This window comes from Aethalodelphis obliquidens, unplaced genomic scaffold (assembly GCF_003676395.1).
Source record: "Aethalodelphis obliquidens isolate GAN/ISIS:26980383/991018 unplaced genomic scaffold, ASM367639v1 scaffold25, whole genome shotgun sequence".
Lineage (NCBI taxonomy): Eukaryota > Metazoa > Chordata > Mammalia > Artiodactyla > Delphinidae > Aethalodelphis > Aethalodelphis obliquidens.
Window position 1 is genome coordinate 14,463,125 of NW_020837969.1, and position 6,424 is coordinate 14,469,548.

General features: G+C 38.3%; 1 long non-coding RNA gene across 1 annotated transcript in view; it reads left to right on the forward strand.

Annotated features, from left to right (window-relative positions):
- Positions 1-1,838, forward strand: part of LOC113628780 (uncharacterized) — a 113,878-nt gene extending 112,040 nt beyond the window's left edge. Inside the window, exon 5 of the long non-coding RNA XR_003436240.1 lies at positions 1,760-1,838. This is a non-coding gene — a long non-coding RNA (uncharacterized LOC113628780). The remainder of the gene's footprint in view (positions 1-1,759) is intronic.
- Positions 1,839-6,424: the final 4,586 nt, after the last annotated feature.

Consider the following 6,424-nt stretch of genomic DNA (forward strand, 5'->3'; position numbering starts at 1 on the left):
TAGGAATTTGTCTGTGGTTATGAAACTACACATGATCACCCTAGATCTACTGAAGCGCCTAAAGCCTCTGCCTTGTTTTCTCGGCACTTTTTCTAACGAAAGGGCAGATGCCTTGTGATGACAGCAATACAGTGTCGCTCCGAGTGTTTAAAGATTGTGTTACCTCTCAAACAAATTTTTAATACTGATGATGAAAATGATAAGCTCCACGTCTCATCCCTCATGGCAAACAATTATTTGCAATTTCTGTGTATTCCCTTTTAGCCTTTGTCCTTGTATGGATAGAATTTTATATGTTTATATTCTTGCTGTGTATGTAATTTTGGATCCTGCTTCTTAACATTTCCCATGCTGCTACAATTTTTATAATTGTTGTTATCTTAATGGCTACCTAATCAACCATTAAGTGGATTATCATATTTTATGCAACTGTGTTCTAATTGTTAAGATTTGTTAGATTTTTCCACTCATTTGCCATTAATAACATTGTGAAGCTGGGTTTGGGCCAAAAGCCAAATCCTGTCCACTACTTATTTTTGTAAATAAAGTTTCATTGGAACACAGCCAGACATACTCATTTACATACCATCTATGGCTGTTTTTTCACTGTAAAGGCAGAGTTGAGTAGTTAAGACAGAAACCCTATGGTCCACAAAGGCCTAAAATATTTATTATCTGGACCTTTGCAGAAAAAGTTTGCCAACTCCAAATTATTATTGTAGAACCCAAATTGTTTTTCTTATTTTGGATCACTTCATTAAGATAAATTCCCAGGATTAGGATTACTTGGCACAAGTGTGTGACTATAATATAGCCTCAGAGAGTATTTCCAGATTGTTTTCTAAAGCTGTTATGTGGTTATAAACATATGAGGGTTCTACTTTCATTCAACTTTATAATAATTGAGTGTTATCATTTTAAGTTTTTCTTAATTGAATGATCACTAATCATACATCATTTATCTTCTTGTCTGCTCTTCTTCAGTATGAAAAAGTTTTTTCCCTATATGTTTATTAGTTGTTTTTTTCTCTTGTATGAAATGTTTGATCATGTTTCTTATATGCTCATCTATTACAGTCTTATTGCTTCACTTGTTAATTTGTATGAGCTTGTAGATGATTTTCCAACTTACATTAAAAGAACCAGCAATAAGATGTGTTGGTTGATGGCTTACTGCACGCAGATACATATAATTCATGAACGCATTCATTAAAGCAGATAGAGAAGTCAGGCTTATAAGTATCAATGCCACCTTTTAAAGCTAGAGTATCTGTGTTGCTGATGTAAATAATACCAGTAGTTCTTTTATTACACTCTAAATCTGTAAGCTGAACTCCTGTAAGGAAAATATGTCTTATTTATGTAATGAAAATATTTGCATATGTAGTATTAAATTTCTCATTTGTGTATGACTCATTAGACACCCAAGTCAGTTCTGGTCCTAAATAAAAGTACCTTGTTACAATAATCTTTTTTCTCAAGATGCAAAATGTTGACAAGCTTGAGTCTCTCCCACTCTGGATGCAAAAATTAAAAAGGGCTATAATAAAATTATAGAAGGCAAATCTGTGACCAAATACAGGATTAAATTCCCAGACTAAAAGGAAGAACAGTGTTAGGGAGACGGGAATAGGAAGACTTTACTTAGACTTGTTTATAATCCTAAAGGAGGTTTTTAGGCACATATCTGTTGATAATATTTTAAAGATATTAAACCAATGCACTTTAATTTCCCCTTTAATGTCACTTTCTCTTCCAGCCTCCTACCTGTACAGCTGGCCCATGAGGCCCGTCGCCCCACAGAATGAGAGGACGGTGACAATTCTGCCGGAACAAAGGTAGGACTGATCAGCTTTAGTCATAGGCTGAATTTCTTGAGTATGCAGTGAGGCAGTAATTTTTGGTGAGAAGGATATGCCTTTTCTCAATTTCTTTAGCTCTCATTAACATACACATTTGGCTGATTATTATATGGAAAGTGTAGCTGGAACTCAGAATCGGAGACAGAGAGAAATGAGAAATGTTTCTCTTTAGACCTGAGGCCTGAAGCAGCAAAATGAGAGGAAGATGTAGGGCAACGATGACAGCATTATGGGGGAGGGTGCAGCTAGCTGCAGTGTTCAACATGATGTAAAGGAAATAGCGCGCAGTGATTGAAGGAGGATGTGCCTAAGGCAGAGCCACTAGTTCCCAGGCCTGTAGGGGACACATGGGACTTCCAGATGTCCTTAGATGCTATGGAAAGGGACAAAGAGATGCTGAGAGAGCCTAAGCAGAGGAGGAATGGACCACAGTGTGTGGAGATTTGGGTGTCCATAGGCCATCATTAGAACCTAGTAGTGCTTATCAGCTTGAGGATCAGAGGGGACCCATTGCACCTCAGCATTCACCAGTGCAGGGAGCAGATCCAATCATTGGATGAGCAGAGGCCGTAAGGATCCTAGGACTCATTTCTCTCAATCCTCCACGTGCCCAGACAACTTCATGGTGTTAGCTAAGTGTGGCTGCGAGCACAGGCCCTGAAGTTGGGTTGCATAAGCTTGAATCGTGGTTTCAACACTTATTAGCTGCCTGACCTTGGTCAACTTACTCATTTTCCTCATTACTGAAGTAAAAATAGGGTAGTTATGACAGTTTAAATAATTTTTGTAAAATTCTTGAACAGGTGCCTTGCACATATTAACCCCCCAATGGTGTCATTAGTGCAGGTGTTCTTGGGGAAGAACAGGGCACTTACCTGAAAGAGATGAACTCATCAGGAGAGGCCATTTAAGCTGTAAGAGAATGAGAACATTTATAATAATTAAATGTATTCCATTCTACCCTGTTGGGTGGAATAATCACAAAATAAAGAAGGCACATTTCTTTGTGTATCCACGTGCTGTACTTGTGCATTTGTGAACTGTGTACAGAAACATAGGGCCAAGAACCCTCCTTCAATCTCTTGAGCCCCTCAAGCCACTGTCTCTTCTTGACTCCATAGCTAAGTTTCTGGAAGAGCTATGTTCATCAGAATCTCCATTTCCTCCCCTCCTCACTCTTTCTCCCCCACTTCTCAACATTGTAACCCCTCACTCCACCTAAACTGCTGCCCCTAGCATGGCCAATGGCCTCCTGATTCATAAGCGCAATGAACGACTTATGAACAATTTTGTAATCTTCTTTATCCTCCTGTTGTGACCATTCTTCTTTTGTCCTTGGCCTCTATGACATGGCTCTTTGTTGCTTTTGTTCGTCTCTGGATGCTCTTGTTAAGTCTCTTGTAGTTGCTCTTCCTCTCTTGGTCCTTGAAATGTTATCTCCATGATGCTGTGCTTGGTTCTTCTCACTCTCTATTTTCCCTATGCTCCAACTTAGCATCAGCTGCTACTTGTGAAGGCAAACACATCTGACTCTTAAATCCAGACCTTATTTCTGAGTGTAGATACCATATATTTCATTGCCTATGAAATGTTTCTTCTTATTTGGGTGTCTCCTGGATTCCTCAAAGTCAACATATCCCCAGCTGAACTCACTCTCTTCTCTATTGCCTACTCTCATTTCTAAAGTTCTCCAACTGTAAGGCAAATGATACTCAAGCCAGAACCTGGTGACACCTACCCCTCTTCCATCTTCACCAATCCTATCAGCCACCAATTCTGTGAAGTCTGCCTCCTCAATACTTTTTTTTTTTTGCGGTACGCGGGCCTCTCACTGTTGTGGCCTCTCCCGTTGCGGAGCACAGGCTCCGGACGCGCAGGCTTAGCGGCCATGGCTCATGGGCCCAGCCGTTCCACGGCATGTGGGATCCTCCCAGACCGGGGCACGAACCCGTGTCCCCTGCATCGGCAGGCGGACTCTCAACCACTGCGCCACCAGGGAAGCCCCTCAATACCTTTTTTATCAGTCCTCTTCCTCTCAAATCCTCTGCCTCTGCCTGCTTTTAAGCCCTCATTGTGTCTCACCTGGATCACTGCAAAACTCTGACTGTTATCCCTGTCCTGAGTCAGGCCACCCTCCATCCCCCCAACAGAAAGATCTTTCAAAATGTAAATCAGACCATTTCAGCTTCTTATTTAAATTCCTTTAGTGGATCCCTATGCCTTCCAGTAACAGTTCTAAATTGGAGGCCTAGGCTTATCAAAGTTCTTGTTGGGACCAGCGCCTGACACTCTAAACTTGCCCCATTCCCACACTGATCCAGTGCTTCAGCCCTATCCTGTTACTGAGGTTTATACTGTTTTACACCTTTGGCCCTTTGCATATGCTATTCTATTTTCTCAAATGCCTCCTCCTATTTAACTACCATATATCTTTCAAAATTCAAATCAGTGTCACCTTAGGAAGATCTTTTAAACTGCTTTCTGTTCTGTCCCCATGACTCCCATAATACATACATTATTTAGCTGTTCAGTGTTCCCTATGAAAAAATTTATCTTCTGTAACTCTAATGTTTGTTTTGTTTCTCTACCTTCCCTAATAAGCTATAATCTTTTATAGGGCAGAGATTCCTAACTACTTCTCTAGTGCTTGACAAATGGTAGGGACAGAGCTGGTGTTTATTGAGTGAATAAATGCATGAATGAATGGACATGGCTTTATGCAGGTGAATGGGTCTCTGAAAAATCCAGTTATGTGATGTAGAAGACTGATGATGACCTTTACTCTTATAACCATGGATAATCATTAGTAGTTTAAAAAGCAGTATAGCTGAATACCAATGCTATTAGCTTACGCAAATCCTTTTCATCTTTTTATGTTTACTCTATATACTATATATTATTTTTCATTTTCACATTATCATAACATATAATGTATAATTTATTATATTATTATAACATGATTTATTATATTATACATGATAAATATATATTATTTCATTAATTTTATTTTTTGTTTACTGTATAGGCCCTTTTTGTAAGCAAAAGCTCTCTCCAATGTTCCTGTAAATTTAATCTTTATAGCTAAATGCTTTTAGTCCATGTTTCCTTTATTATTAAGTGAATATATAATCATCCTACATGAGTTATAGACTTTGAAAACTGAGTTTACACGAACCCAATATTATTGTGCAACAAATAATAATCACACAAGTTAATCTATAAACCTTAGATAAGTAGGATAGAGTCTGGGCACGTTAAGGGATACACCTGTGTCCATTATCTGGGACAGACATTTGGCTGCTTTGTAATTTTATATGCCCTTTTCATTTTTCTCAATCCCCAAGGGATTTGCCATGATTTCATCTTCGGGAGTTGGCACTTTATTATTTCCTCCTGTATTTCTTTCTGCCCTGATTGGCCATGAAATGGAATATTTTTTTCCCCCTCAGTAATCCCTTCCTTGATGGCCCAATATATAAGTCAAGAAACCTAGTTCTTTTAAAACTGTATGGTCTTTCTTAGATGGTTTTGGAAGTTTTCTTGGTTTTTGTCTGGGGAAATCATCCAATGGAAGATTCAGTTCCCTCAAAATCTGTTTCTTATCCTTTTCTCTGGATAGAGATCTCCAGGTTGCACTCCAATGCACCAGAAAAGAAAATAAGCTTTCCTTACTGGGCCTCCCCCGAGGTTTCTTCCTGAAGCTTCAGACAGGCCTTCAGACAGTTAACTCCTTCACTCTTTGCAAAAACATCTGATTTTCTCCATGACTTGGAAGCTTAGCCCTCAACTGTGGTTCAGTTCTCTCTCTTATTCTGTTTTTTTTAAAATGTATTTTCTAGGTAGAATCAAATTGATTTTCAACCAGTGGAGGCACTGCCCAATTCCTGGAAATACTTAAAATGTATTGAGACATTTTTGTTGTCATGATAACTGATAGTTGCTCCTAGTATTTAGGAGGTGAAAGTCAGTATGATAAACCTCCAGCAACACATGGCATAGTCTTACACACTAAGGAGTGGTCCTACCCCAAATGCCAAGAGTACCTGTGTTGAAAAACACTGAGGACACAGCTTGTTCTGCTCTTGGGTAGTGAGTTGTTACTTTACTGCCTTTGGATTACTATCTGGCTCTAATTCCATTCAAGGTTGTATAACATTGATATGGCTTTAACATGTTAAAAAAATTCTCTGAAAACATTTGTGTCATTTTTTTTCAGTTTATTTGTGTTATATTTTGATTAACAGCCATTCTTAACATTAATTTAGTTGATTTTATCAATTAATTGTTTTAAGAAACTCTTCTCTATCCTAAGATACTAACAATATTCCCCTTTATTTTCTGCTAAAAGATTTGGAAATTAGCCTTTTGCATTTAAAATTTTAATACAGTGAGAATTGATTTTTATAAATGGTCTGAGGTAGAAGTCCAATTTCTTTCCTTCTTTTTTTTTTTTCATGGAGACAACTAATTACCCAAACATACTTTACTCACCTTTCCCTCTAGTAGTCTACAGAATATCTGATATCCATCAATATCGAGTTTCCATATGTGTGATATATTTC